We start from the raw sequence: 14,854 nt of genomic DNA on the forward strand, positions 1-14,854 counted from the left end.
CTGGATGGGAAGTGGAGCTGCTGGGATTAGAACTGGCTCCCATATGGGATGACCGTGCGTTCAAGGCAAGGACTTTAGCCACTAGGCCACGCCGCCGGGCCCTGGCTGCTTTACTTCTTATCCAGCTCCCTAATAATGAGCCTGAGAAACGCAGAGGAATATGGCCCATGTCTTTGGGCCCCTGAATGCACATGGCCAAAAAGAATTCCAGGTTCCTGGCTTCAGTCTGGCCCAGTACTGGCCACTGCAGCCATTTGAGGAATGAACTAAACATCTCTCTTTATCCTTCTCTCTGTCTTTGTAACTTTGCCTTTCAAATAAATAAATAAAATAAAATATTTTAAATTGAAACATTTGGAGAATAAAGATTAATTATAATTCTTTGTTTCCTATGTACCAGAAACTATGCTAGACTTTTTCATCTTGTTGAATATTTTTGTTCCAAGGTTGTGACATTAGACTATCTGAGGACAGTTATAATCTGAGACAGTACAATATAGAAACATTGGCATTTCTCAAGCATCATGATCAATATCCAAAAACTGTGTTTAATTTTGAAGAGTTTTCCTTCTAATTATTTCACCCGTAAGTATTTCAAGGGAAATTTAATCCCTGCTTGCTTCACTCAGAATCAATCCATCACAATTTACTTTTAAAAGTTTTTTAATGTTCATGAAACCATTATGACCACCTTAATACCATTTCTCAGAAAAGCAACATATGTAAAATTAAACAAAACAAAAGACTGACAAAATTCAAGGAATAAGCAGAATCCTAATGAAAAAAAATGTGCTACACTGTTTGGCTTTTCAGACCCCAAGCAGGCCTGCATTAACTCCTAAAGTCCTCACATCTTTATTCCACATTTTCTCCCAAGAGACTGTGAAGAGATGAGAAAAGAAATAATTTGATGGGTACCAAAATATTTGACCTTCTGTTTCCAGCATATTCCAGCCTGGATTTTCCTTCTTCTTTTCCTTCTCCTTCTCTTCCTTCTCCTCTTTTTCCTTCTTCTACTTATCCCAGCAATATTTCAGCCTGGTGGTTCACTCCCCAAGTGGTCATCATAACTAGAGTTGAACCAATCTGAAATCAAGAACCAGGAACTTCCTCCAGGTCTTATACACTGTTGCAGTGTCCCAAGGCTTTGGACCATCCTTTGCTGCTTTCCGTGGCCACAAGCAATGAGCTGGTTGGGAAGTGGAGCAGCTTGGACTCGAGCTGGCACCCATAGTGGATCCCGACTCATGCAAGGTGATGATTTAGCCACTAGGCCATCGTGCCAGGCCTGGGGCAGACATTTTTAAAATTTTGTATTTATTTATTTACTTGCCTTACTTGACAGGGAAAGAGACAAGGCCAAGACAAAGTCAGGAGCCAGAAACTACAAAAATCTGGACCTTCCAGTTGGGTGACAAGGACCCAAATATGTTAGCAATGTGCAGTGTACATTTTCAAGGTTAGGATTTAGCCTTTGATGCATCAGGTGAACCCAAGCATTATGAATGCAGATACCTAATGTGATATCTGCATTGCTATGACAAATGCCTTCCCTGTTCCATATTTAATTACCAAGTCTCTTAAGCTTGTAGATCATCATGGTGATTATTTCACAGGTTTGCTTGTCAGAGGATAATGTATTAAAGCATTTAGTAGTGTGCTAGAAAGCACGCAATAAATATTGGCTTTGATAATATAATTTTCATTGAAAACTTATACTGTTTTTTAAGTATATAAACAGATAATTACATTTTATAAACTTAAGACATTCTTTAGAATGTATTTTTATTCTATTAAAGTGTATTTTGGGGCTGGTGTTGTGGTGTGGTAGGTAAACCACTGCTTGTGAAACTGACATCCTATCTAGTTACTTTTTTTTGTTCCGGCTGCTCTACTGCCAGTTTCCTGACAAAATGCCTGGAAAGCAGGAGAACATGGCCCAAGTACTTTGGTCTCTGCTACTTATGTGGGAGCCCAAGATGGAGTTCTTGGTCCCTGGTTTCAGTCAGCCCAGCTCTGGCCATTGAGGTCACTTGAGGAATGAACCAGTAGATGGAAAAATGTCTATGTCTCTCCCTCTCTCTGGAACTCTCCCTTTCAAACAAGTAAGTCAATCTTTTTAAAAAAGTATATTTTAGGGCCCGGCGAATAGTCCTCGCCTTGAATGCACTGGGATCCCATATGGGCGCCAGTTCTAATCCCAGCAGCCCCGCTTCCCATCCAGCTCCCTGCTTGTGGCCTGGGAAAGCAGTGGAGGATGGCCCAAAGCTTTGGTATCCTGGGTGGGAGACCTGGAAGAAGTTCCTGGCTCCTGGCTTTGGATTGGCTCAACTCCAGCTGTTGCGGCCGCTTGGGGAGTGAATCATCGGATGGGAGATCTTCCTCTCTGTCTCTCCTCCTCTCTGTATATCTGTCTTTCTAATAAAAATAAATAAATCTTTAAAAAAGTGTATTTTAAATTTCTTCAGATCTAATATTCCTCATATTGTTGAACAAATTAATCTCATTCTGTTTGTACTTTACAAGTTCATAAGGGTTTTGTTTCTATTTCCATCATGAGATCTCAACTTTCAATGCTATAGCTTTGTTTGACGGTCTACAAATTCTACTGTTAATATTCCATAAGAACAAGGACAGAAATAAGAATTTGAATTAAATTCAACAAATCTGGGGGGGGGTACCTTCTAGAGCCAATAGTTGGAATATTTTGCATAAAACATTTCTTTTTTATTGTAAGTATAAATGATTGTGGTGGATGACTTGCCTGGTGGTTAAGACACCCCTGATGTCTCACAGCCTGGAGCTTCCCTGTGCCATTTTTCCTCCCATAAAATAAATGTTCAGGGGCAGGGTTCTGTAAGGGAAATTGAAGAGTAGTTGCCTAAGCAAGCAGGATGGCAGAAAGAAATGAGGGAGTTTTATTTCCTATAAAGTACTTCAGCTAATTCCCATTTCAATCTTTTTACATTTGCATCTGTCACTTCGGTTCCTGAAATTCTATTCTCCAATATGAACCTGTTTGTCTCTTGTTAGTAGATTACTCTATGAGTCTTTACAATTCATTTTCCCCAGCTCAGCTATAGTTTTCCATCTTCCAAAAATGTACTTATCTCCTTTATCAGCTGTTATTTTCATTGTATTCGCTTCATCTTTGCAGGCTGATAGCTTTAAAAATATCAGTTCTGGGGCTGGCATTGCAGCAAAGCAAGTTAAGCTACCCTCTGAGCCACAGTTTGACTCTCAGCTGCTTCCCTTCCAATCCAGCCGCCTGGGGATGCACACAGGAAGGCAGCATAAGATGGCCCAGGTGCCAGGATGGAGTTTCTGGCTCCTGGCTTTGGCCTTGTTCTGCTTCAGCTGCTGTGCCCATTTGATGAGTAAACCAGCAAACAGAAGATCGACCTCCCTCTCTCTTTAACTCTGCCTTTCAAACAAATTTAAAAATCAGTTTATCCTACTGATTTCTGGGAGTGCACAGGGATCAACATCTTTGCTTATTGTGTACATGTATAATCAGAGTGTAAGACTCACAAAATACTCAGTCTTTTCTCCAATGAAAAGTCAAACCCAGAAAATTCTAAAATTCTTCTGAGACTGATAAGAAAAAAAAGAAACTTGAAAATTATAATACATGTGTCCCATTATTATTTACTAGTACTTTGATGTTAAAAATTAAGTTAAATTCGGGCCCGGCGGCGTGGTCTAGCGGCTAAAGTCCTCGCCTTGAAAGCCCCGGGATCCCATATGGGCGCCGGTTCTAATCCCGGCAGCTCCACTTCCCATCCAGCTCCCTGCTTGTGGCCTGGGAAAGCAGTTGAGGACGGCCCAATGCTTTGGGACACTGCACCCGCGTGGGAGACCCGGAAGAGGTTCCAGGTTCCCGGCATCGGATCGGCGCGCATCGGCCCGTTGCGGCTCACTTGGGGAGTGAATCATCGGACGGAAGATCTTCCTCTCTGTCTCTCCTCCTCTGTGTATATCTGGCTGTAATAAAATGAATAAATCTTTAAAAAAAAAAAAAAAAAAAAAATTAAGTTAAATTCTCTCATTTCATTAGTAAAGTTATGATAATCATCCCTGTACAATCTTTACTGCTTACTATAATAACCAAGTAAGATACTGAAATAAATGAACATCAAATATTACCATAAACTGTGTTATCAGCAGGGACAGTCAAATATTTTGAGAGCAATGAAACATTATCTAAAGCTCTAGGCTCATATTTTATTCCTGTCACTCACTGTGTAAACTTGTGTACTTAACTTTTCCGAGCCTTGTTTTCTTTCTTTAAAAAATTAACATTTTATTAACCTTACAAGATGGTTGTATTCAGCGATACACAAAATCTATCTGCGAGAGGAGCTGGTTCAATAGGTACTCAGTAGTTAATTCTTCCTCTTGACCCTCTAATGAGGAACCATCTTTCTTATTTTATATGATAATCCTGTGCTTGTAATTCCTCAACATGCTAAACCAAATCGATAATTAGCATCATAGGGCATCAATAGTCCTCATAAAGGCTGTTTATTTGCTTTTTCCAGGAACCAAATTATAAGGTGAGCAGCCAAAATTGTAAGGGTTCAGCACACAAACTCTTTGAAGTGGTACCAATTATTGCTGAGGCAGCTTTGGGAGCATTCTGTTGCAAAACAGTACATGAAACTTGTAAAGAATATTAAGTGATCAGGGATACTAGAATAAAAAAAAACAACTTGCAATCAGAAAAGCTATCTTCAGAGTTATTTCATTTTTGGCTTTTATACAATCCTTTTTCAAAACCTTAGCCAGCAAGCTCTTTTTCTAAAGAATTTTATTTATTTGTTTATTTTTATTGGAAAGGCAGATTTCCAGAGAGAGACAGAGACCTCCCATCCGATGATCACAGCTGAGCAGATCCAAAGCCAAGAGCAAGGAGCTTCTTCCGGGTCTCTCACCAGGGTGCAGAGTCCCAAAGCTTTGACCCGTCCTCTTCTGCTCTACCAGGCCACAGGCAGAGAGCTGGATGGCAAGCGGAGTAGCTGGGACACAAACCGATGCACATATGGAATCTCAACGCAAGCAAGGCAAAGATTTAGCCACTAAATCATCACACCAGGCCCACATTAATGATTTTTAAGTGTATAGTTATGTAGATTCACGTTGTACTATAAGCTTCCAGAATTCTTTCATCTTGCAAAGCTGAAATTTTATAAATATTCAACAATTCTCCCTTTCACTTCTATTCCCAGCTCTTGATAACCATCATTCTACTTTCTGTTTCTGTGAATTTGACCACTCTATATATTCTATACAAATGGGTAATATAGATTTGTGTTTTGACACTGGCTTATCTCTGCATAATGTTCTCAAGATTCATCCTTAATTTTATCAGAATTACATTCCTTTTTTTTAAAGATTTATTTATTTTTATTGGAAAGGCAGATATACAGAGAGGAAGATCCTTTGTCCACTGGCTCACTCCCCAAGTGGACACAATGGCCAAAGCTGAGGCAATCCAAAGCCAGGAGCCTGGAGCCTCTTCTGGGTCTCCCACACGGGTGCAGGGTCCCAAGGCTTTGGACCAGCCTTGACTGCTTTCCCAGGCCACAAGCAGGGAGCTGGATGGGAAGCAGGGCTGCCAGGATTAGAACCAGCATGCATATGGGATCCCAGTGTGTTCAAGGGCGAGGACTTCAACCACTACACTATCGCACTGGGCCCAGAATTACCTTCCTTTGAAGGCTGAATAAAATTCCTACGTGTGTGTGTATGTGTGTGTGTGTTTATAAAAAAATTTCTTTATCTACTCATCCATCCTTGGATCCCTGATTTGGTTCCAACTCTTGGCTACTGCGAATTATTCAGTTATGACTATATGACTTTTTGACAGCCTACTTTTCAATTCTCTTAGATGTAAACCCTAAAGTAGAGCTGCTGGATCATGTGGTAATCGTATTTTAAAATTTGGGAATGGGTAGGTATTTGGCCTACTATTTCAAATGCCCACATCTCATTTCACAGTACTTTGGTTTAAATTGTAACTCTAGCTTCCTATTAATGGAGTCCTTGGGAGGCAAAAAATGACGGCTTAAGTAGCTGAGTCCCTGTCACCTATGTAGGAAACCTGGATTGAGTTCCCAACTCTGGCTTCTGCCACGCCCAGCGTAACCATGGCTGTTGTGGCAATCTGAGGAGGCAGTCTGTTGATGAGATAGCCCTGTCCCTGTCACTTTAAAAAATACCTAAGTTAAGTGTTTTTTATACTGCTTTCCAATGTGGCTACACCATTTAACATCTCTACTAACATTGCACAAGGGTTCCAACTTTTTTCACATCTTTGTTCATTTTCTGGTATACAGATTTTTATAAGTAATTACCATCCTAATAGTTTGAGATGTCATTTTCTGGTATACAGATTTTTATAAGTAATTACCATCCTAATAGTTTGAGATGCGATTTCATTGTAACTTTCTCAAGAGTTTTGAAGTCTTTTGAGGAGATGCCAAAACACTAATCCTGGGTAACATCACCAGTAATTTACTTTATTAAGATCTCACTAGATCTAAGACACTATTGGAGACACAGTTACAGCATATGGTCCCTGTTCTCATGGATGTTATAATCTAGCTGGAAATGCATCAAATACATAAAAAATAGTAATGCAAAATAGCATATTCTACATGCTTAATGATATTAATAAACATTATTTAACATCAAAGAAGTGTAAAATTGGTGTTAGACCTAGTGAGAGTCTAGGATCAAGTCCCAACTCCACACTTCTAGTGTATGATTCCAGCTTCAGGGTAGTACACACCTTGAGGGAAGCAGGTGATGACTCTACTAGCTGGGTCCCTGCTACCCACACAGGAGACCTGGGCTGGAACATTTGTAACAATGGGAGGAAGTTTATCCTAGCTCCTGGATTCAGCCCGGCCCAGCTGTAGCCTTGTGGATATTTGGGGAGTAAATCAATACAGGAGCACTCTCTCTCCCATGTCTCCCTTGCTCACTCGCACTCTCTCTGCATCTCAAATAAATAAAACAAATGTTAAAACTACAAAACATTTTATTGATAATAAAGATATGTAGATTTACACAAAGGAAAGGCTATGAAGAGGAGTGGCACCTAAAGATATTTTAAGGTGTAGTGCATAATTTATCCAAGAAGAGAGTAAAAGCCTTGAATGTAAATGGGAGGTAGCATCAAGCTCTAGTCTTCTAGACTCCCTGTCTTAAAGTATCCTTTGCTCTACCTTTTGATAGTACTAAAACCAACTCACTGAATTTAGGGAGTGTCATAGTGAGTTACTCAGAGTTCTAATCACTGGACTCCTGAGGTCATTTGCTTCTCCAATAAATAAAACCTTAATGACCACTATTATCTCAAGGACTTCTATTTAGGGAAGTTCATGGCAGCAAGTACTAAAGCCCACTTGGCCACAATAAAAATTCCCTGAAGTGTATGGTATTGCTGGCCAACTAGATTCCAGCTTCAGATTCAGAACTAGAAAGGTGATATGAATTAAACATATAACTAGATGAAATAAGCACAGTGACTCCAATCAGCCCCTTCTTTTAACTAGCTGGAAGAAGACAATATGCAGCTGTCCCTTCCCTATATCCTCCTGTTCCTAACTCCCCCTTGCCTAATTGTTCCTCAAAAATCCCAAAGAAAAGTAGCAAAATGACAAAGATACAAACAGCACAAGATGAAAGGAAGCAGCGACAAAATAAATGGTGGAATGTTGAATTAGGCTCTGCATGAGGGTACTGGGTTTAGTTATCGTCCCCTGTGTGATAGAAGAGCCAGGAAAGTCCCCCAAATTGGAATATTTTCCTTCATTCTTTCCTCTGTTAAATGCCTGCAGGGATGCCATGTAGGAAGGCAGGGAAAACTGAAAGAAAAAAATTCTGATCTCTTGACACATTACCTATCAAAGAAAAGTGCTGTATGCACTTTTATATATATATATATATATATATTTTTTTTTTCTCTCCTTCCCTTTGCCACTGTCTTCCAAATAAATAAATCTTCTTTTGTTTTTAAAAATTTATTAATTTTATTGGAAGAAATATTTATATAGAGAAGGAGAGATAGAAAGATCCTCTGTCCACTGGTTCACAACCCAAGTGGCTTCAATGACCAGAGCTGAGCCTATTGAAGCCAGCAGCCAGGAGTTTCTTCCAGGTTTCCCATGTGGGTGTGAGGTCCCAAGGCGTTGGGCCATCCTCTACTGCTTTCCCACAGAAATTATTTGTGGCAGGTACACAAAGTTCTGTTTTAAGCACAATAACTGCAACAAAAAATGTGGAAAGTGAAGCTGAAACTCAGAGAGGTTTGGATTAGTAATATGAATTTGGGAACTGTTGACATAAAAATGCTTATAGAAATGGCATTTGTTGATCAATTTGCTTAGAACTGGTGATTCCTATATCTCAGTGACATCGTTAATCTCTTAAGTCATTTCTCTATATGACTAAACTTAATAATTATAATAATTGAGAATTCATTCCTAGCAGTTTAATTCTCAAAGGGCAACCCCATGTCAGACTTCTTTGGGGACAGTCTCACTGTCTCTTGCCTACTACATCAATTCAAATACATTAATGCTTGTCATGAATATCTCAGAGATGTTTTCCTTAAAAGCTCACTTAAAAAAAAAAAAAGATTTACTTTCTTTGAAAGGCAGAGCTATAGAGAGAAATGAGGAAGGGAGAGAAAAGGAGAGAGAAATTGATTTTCCATCCAGTGTTTCATTTTCCAAGTGATTGCAACAGTTAGACTGGATCATGCTAGTCAGGATTCAGAAGCTTCTGGCACTACCACTCAGGCGTAGTGGGTCAAGCAATTAGGTCAAGCTAACTCTTAAAAGGACTGATAAAAAGCGTTGAACAGATCTGAGTTTCCCATTGTAGAAAATAACATATACTTTAATTATCTTTCTGTAAGTTGAATATCAACTGGGTTGATATGAGGTGGCGGTTCCTCATCTCTGGGTACTGGGACATGTGGAAAGTCGTGAGTGGTTTCCCCTTTTGTGTCTCCCCTTCCCCCAGAAACAACAAGAAGAAATAGCAAATTTGGAAGTAATGAGTTCACCCAACTTTCCCTAAACCTTGATCTTTCCCACTCTGATCAACCATGCAATCATTAATAAAAAATAAAATTAAAAAAATAAGTTAAATATCAAACATGAGAATGTATGACCCTATTTACTAAATAGAAAGAGTACTGGACTAAGCATCATGAGCTCTGGGTTCTAGTTCAAGTACTATCACTATTTAAAATACCTACCGCCCAATATTAAATTGGCTTAAGAAACTATGGAATATTCTAAGAATAATAGACACATACAATTTAATACATAATTAGAAGTTTATCATCATTTGCTTACAGTTATGCAGCTGGAGATCTGGAATGGTGCTCAGCATAATAAATGTGTCAGAAGGAAGATTCCAGGACTCTGGTTCTAGATTTCTACTTTTTGCAGATTCCATAAACTGGCTTCTATATCTGTAAAACAGGAAAATCACAGTGATTTCCTTCACTGGTATGAGAATAAAATTAAGAAATCTCTATGTGTTTTGCAGAAAAAAGTTATGAAAGTAGACATGGGACTCAGCACAATAGCCTGGTGGCTAAATCCTCACCCTGCATGTGCTGGGATCCCAAATAGGCAGCGGTTCCTGTCGCGGCTGCTCTGTTTCCCAACCAGCTCCCTGCCTGTGGCCTGGGAAAGCAGCTGAGGCCGGTCCAAAGCCTTGGAACTCTGCACCCACATGGGAGACCCAGAGGAGGTTCCTGGCTCCTGGCTTTGGAACAGCTTGGCTCCTGCTTGTTGTGAAAGATCTTTCTCTGTCTCTCCTTCTCTCTGTATATCTGCCTTTCCAATAAATACAAATAATTTTTTTTGAAAAAGAAAAATAAGTGATTATTTGTGTCCATGTTAAGTAATACTCATCCCTTGAAAAATTTGGATGAATTTAGCTATCACTGCCTTACAATATTTTGCTAGTTCCCCCTAGAAAACAAACTACTTCTCTGAAGACTTCTTGCAAGTTGTTATTTCAGGAAGGTTATAACTGACAGTATACTGTGAAGAAAAATATATATTTTCACAAAGTGATTGAGATCATTTTTAAAAAATCATTATTTTATTTCTCTGAAAGGCAGAGTTAGGACATACAGAGGGATCTTCCATCTGCTGTTCACACCCCCTACTCATCTCCTGTCCTGTCCATCCTCCTACCCCACCCCCAATGGCTGCAACAGACAGGGCTAGGCCTGGCCAAAGCCAGGAGCCTGGAGCTTCTTCTGGGTCTCCTGTATGGGTCCAAGCACTTGGTCCATTTTTTGTTTTCCCAGGTTTATAGGCAGGGTGCTGGATCACAAGTGTAACATCTATGACTTGAACCTGTGCCCAAATGGGATGCTGGTGTTGCAGGCAGAGGCTTAGCTTACATGTCACAACGCCAAGGCTCCACACTAAAACTTTTTGTTGGTGTGAGCTAATTTTTTTAAGAATTATTTATTTTTATTGAAGAATTAGATTTACAGAGAAGAGACAGAAAGATCTTCCACCTGCTGCTTCACTCCCCACGTGGCCATGATAGCTGCAGCTCAGCCAATCCGAAGCCAGGAGCCAGGAGCCTCTTCCAGGTCTCCCACACAGGTGCAATGTCCCAAGGCTTTGGGCCGTCACTGACTGCTTTTCCAGGCCAAAACAGGGAGCTTGAAGGGAAGTGGAGGTGCTGGGATATGAACCAGCATCCATACGGGATCCCTGCGCACGCAAGGCAAGGACTTAAGCCACTAGACTATCATGCTGGGCCTGTGAGCTAGTCTTGTTAGGGAGCACTAAATGTCCTGATTCCTTATGCGCCCCTCCATATCTCCTCTATCACTTCTCTTCCTCCTCCACTTTGTCTTTCTTTCTTTTTTTTGGTCTTCATTTTCCTAGTAGAACAAATTGTTCAAAAACTTAACCCACAGTTTCCCTCTCTTTTCTCTAAGGTCTCCCCACTCAGTGATACATATTGTTATCCTCCAGATATCTGTCATGTCTCAAATACCAAAGAGATAAATGCTATCCATCAGTGGTTTTCAACTAGCTAGCATTGATTCTGTACCTCTCAGGCAACATCTGGCAATGTCTGCTCACAATTTGGTTTAGCGGGCTTTTTAAAAAAATATTTATTTATTTTTATTAAAAAGGCAGATTCACAGAGGAGAGACAGAGCGAAAGATCTTCCATCCACTGATTCACCCCCCAAGTGGCCGCAACAGCCAGATCTGAGCCAATCTGAAGCCAGGAGCCAGGAGCTTCCTCTGGGTTTCCCACGTAGGTGCAGGGCCCCAAGGCTTGGGGTGTCCTTGACTGCTATCCCAGGCCATAAACAGGGAGTTGGATGGGAAGTGGAGCAGCTGGGACACGAATCACCACCCAAAGGGGTGCTGGCACTTGCCAAGTGAGGATTTAACCACTCAGCCATCACTCCAGGCAAACATTTTAGGTTGTTATAACGAATGGCATTTAGTGAATGGGCCAGGGATACTGCTAGACAATCAGCAATATACAGAACACCACTCTACACAAAGACTTGTCTTGCCCAACATATCAATAGTGCTGCTGGGGCTGAGAAACCCAGGTACAGCTAACAGTGATGAGGTCTGGAGGCAGCCAGTCCAGGATTCGTACCAATTAAGATTCTCAAGGTGTTAAAAAGCAGATATTAGCATCTGCCTGGCTTGGATTCCCAGCTTTGCTGCTTCACTGACTGTATGGTGCTGGACTATTATTAGTTGTTATAAGAGTAGTTTCCTCATCTAGAAAAAGGGGTTAATAAAGAGTTCAACTTATTAATATATAAAGCTTCTTGGAGACAGGAACTTGTAATGCTTAAATGTTTAAAAATTTATTTATTTTTATTGAGAAGTCAGAACTATGGCGAGAAGGAGAGACAGAGAGAAAGATCTTCCATCCACTGGCTCACTTCCAAGTGACCGCAACTGCCGGAGCTGAGATGATCTGAAGCCAGGAACTTCTTCCGGGCTGTCTCCCCACCCATGAGTGCAGGGTCCCAAGGCTTTGGGCTGTCCTCTACTGCTTTTTTAGAATATATATACATTATATATATATATCATAGTGAATCAAAAAACAGTGCCCAATAGTATGGAGCTAGGTTAGCACCATCATAGTATTCCATAATCTCACAAGACCACTTAATGATCATGATGATCTAAAACAAAAGTACTCTGTGATCACATTTGAATACAAAATGAACAAAAGGAACCCCATTAAACAGCTCCACTAACTAGAGGAGCTTCTGTAGAATACAGATGAGTTAACAAGGAGTCAGCCAGTGCAGCACCCACAAGCATGAGCTGGGCCAGGGAGTAGACGGGTTAAAACAGGATATAGCCATGCCAGACATGCCAGACTGAGTCGCAGCATCCATCAGCACACATAAGATCCAGCAGTGGGGCGAGCCTGGTAGGCTGGCTGTTAGGACACCCCTGATGGGCTACTGCTCCTGCTGCTGAGCCTGAGAGCTGGGACTCGGGGCAGACCAGGCTGGGCAGGGACACAAAACCTGTTGGCCTTCACGTGAGCTGCGTTAAAGGGAGAGCCAAGCTGGGCTAAGTGATCATATCCATGGGGCATGCATGAGCCAGAGTTAAGTGCAGGCTAGTCATGCTTTGCCACAACATCAGCTAGCAGGTGCTGGGACTAGGGGCAGTTAACGGGGCTGGACCACAGAACCACCTGGGAAGTGCAAAATCTGGAACTAGGAGTGGGTCCAGCAGGAAACCTGTAGGTACCTGTCTGATGGGCTGCAACTCCCACTGGTGAGCATGAGAACCAGGGCTGAGGACCAGGCAACCACTAGCATGAGTGTGGGCTGGATAGTGGGGTGGTTGAGCTAGGCTCCAACAACCATTGATATATATGGGATGTGGGACATACCGGACTAGTCTGCAGCACACACTGGCATGTGTAGAAACTGGAGCTGGTGGACGACCTAATGGGGGTTATTTTGGTTGCTTCAACTAGGCTTCAGTTCTCACTGGTGTACATGAAGGCTGAATATGTGGTGGGCAGGATTAGGTTGGGCTGTAGCATCCACTGACTTGCATATGAGATGAGGCAGGAGATAGGACTGGGAGATTGTAACCACCAGTGGGTGTGTAGGCTGATGTGGCTGAGATTGAGCCAGACCCCACACTACCTGGCACACACATGAGTTAGTTCTGGGGTTATTTCTGCTGAGGTTTCTTTGGGAAGCTCCCAACTGGACCACTGGACTCAGAATTCCATGGAGTGCATATGTCAGCTGGGTCTCTAAGGCTGCTAGGACCTGTATGGTGAACGACATACCCAGATTGTACACGCGGACCACAACAATCAGTTCATTGAGGCCTGCAGAGGGCATCTAATACCAAGAAGGGCAGAACAGATTGGATAGCTTTCCTGGCCAAGCTTTGAAAGCCAGTATCTGGGTAAGTGGAGACTCTAAGGGAAACTCAATCAGCCAATGGACCTTGAAAGGATTTCCTCAACTTTGCAGCAGCATCTCAGAACTATCAAAACCACTTAAGGAGTAACCTCGGAGCTTGTTCCGTATCAGGGACCCTGGGGTATCACTGGGTGGCCGTCCCTCGTTCCCAAGTACTGATGCTTTTAGGCTGCTGGCAGCAGCCCTCTCTCCTTCTCTACTCACTTTCCCCAGATACAGGGAAAAAAAGGACTGAAGGCAATAGTCTCATCCACTTTCCTCCATTTCTCGACCCTCCACACCCTAGTCAGTGGTCCCCATGGTCATGCATCCTTCTTAACTATGTAAACATCAGCAAAAATAAAATAAACTTATTATTAAAAAAAAGAGCCAGCCAACCAGCTATGATTCAATTCCAGGGTTCCTGAGGGAGTGAAGGAGGCAAATGTTACAGTTCAAAGTTGGGGATGAGCAGTGCCTGAATAGCTCATGGGGTGGGCCTCTGGTTCATCCCCAGAGTGTCCCTTCCTTTGACTGGTCAACAGTAACAGCCTTTGGAATGGAAAAATACTGGCTCTAGTCTCCCTGGATTCAGGGGTAGATGGAAGCCTGAAGATCCTGAAAAAAGTTTCATAGAAGCCTGAAAGAACACTGGCTTCAGCCGTGATCAGATGCATTCCAAAGCCTTCAATCACCTGCTGGCAGCTCTGACAAGAGGCCGACAGTGAGAACTCTGCAAAAGATAGGACCAGGCGTGCTATTCCCTTAACCTAAAGAGGTAACTTTACAGAGGAACTGTAAGCTAAATGTTTCAAGCTAAGCAAGAGATATTGGGACACAATAAGTTTGCTTTAAAGGCTATTTTGGGATGGGGTTTGGTTACAAGAATTGCTGCCCTAAAGACAAACACACTGCCCCCTCTCCCGTCTAGTGTGAGAGACCCTGCTTCTTTACAACCACAGCCCCTAACTGCTTGGTTCTCCTCCATTTCATAAACGGATTATTAAAATACCCAATCACAAAAATATCTGCACTTTCTGACGGAATCCAAAGCAGAGAAGACCAGCTTCCTTGAACTCTCTCCCAAATTGCCCAAGAAGCGTCGATTTCGTCATTTTCTTCAGGGCTTCCTATCTTTCCAGGGGACAGTAAACCCAACTTTGTCCAACCGCTGAGGGAGTTTCTCCGAAGCCCTCAGCACCGCTCGCTCCCTACAGGGTGGCAACGGCCCCACACAAGAGAACGCATTCCTGAACGAGGATGTCCCGACGGCCAGCCAGCCCGCTAGCGCGTTTTTCCTCAGGGGAACATCTTTCTTCCCTCAAACTCTGAGGACAGACAGAATAGGGACTTTCGGTTGTGACTTTCAAGTAGAAAA

General features: G+C 42.0%; 1 protein-coding gene across 1 annotated transcript in view; it reads right to left on the reverse strand.

Moving 5' to 3' along the window:
- ASIP (agouti signaling protein) overlaps positions 1-9,459 on the reverse strand; it is a 122,415-nt gene extending 112,956 nt beyond the window's left edge. Inside the window, exon 1 of the mRNA XM_004585736.2 lies at positions 9,375-9,459. The gene's annotated coding sequence lies outside the window, so the exon portion shown is untranslated. The remainder of the gene's footprint in view (positions 1-9,374) is intronic.
- Positions 9,460-14,854: the final 5,395 nt, after the last annotated feature.

The sequence above is a fragment of the Ochotona princeps genome, chromosome 22 (genome assembly GCF_030435755.1).
Source record: "Ochotona princeps isolate mOchPri1 chromosome 22, mOchPri1.hap1, whole genome shotgun sequence".
NCBI lineage: Eukaryota > Metazoa > Chordata > Mammalia > Lagomorpha > Ochotonidae > Ochotona > Ochotona princeps.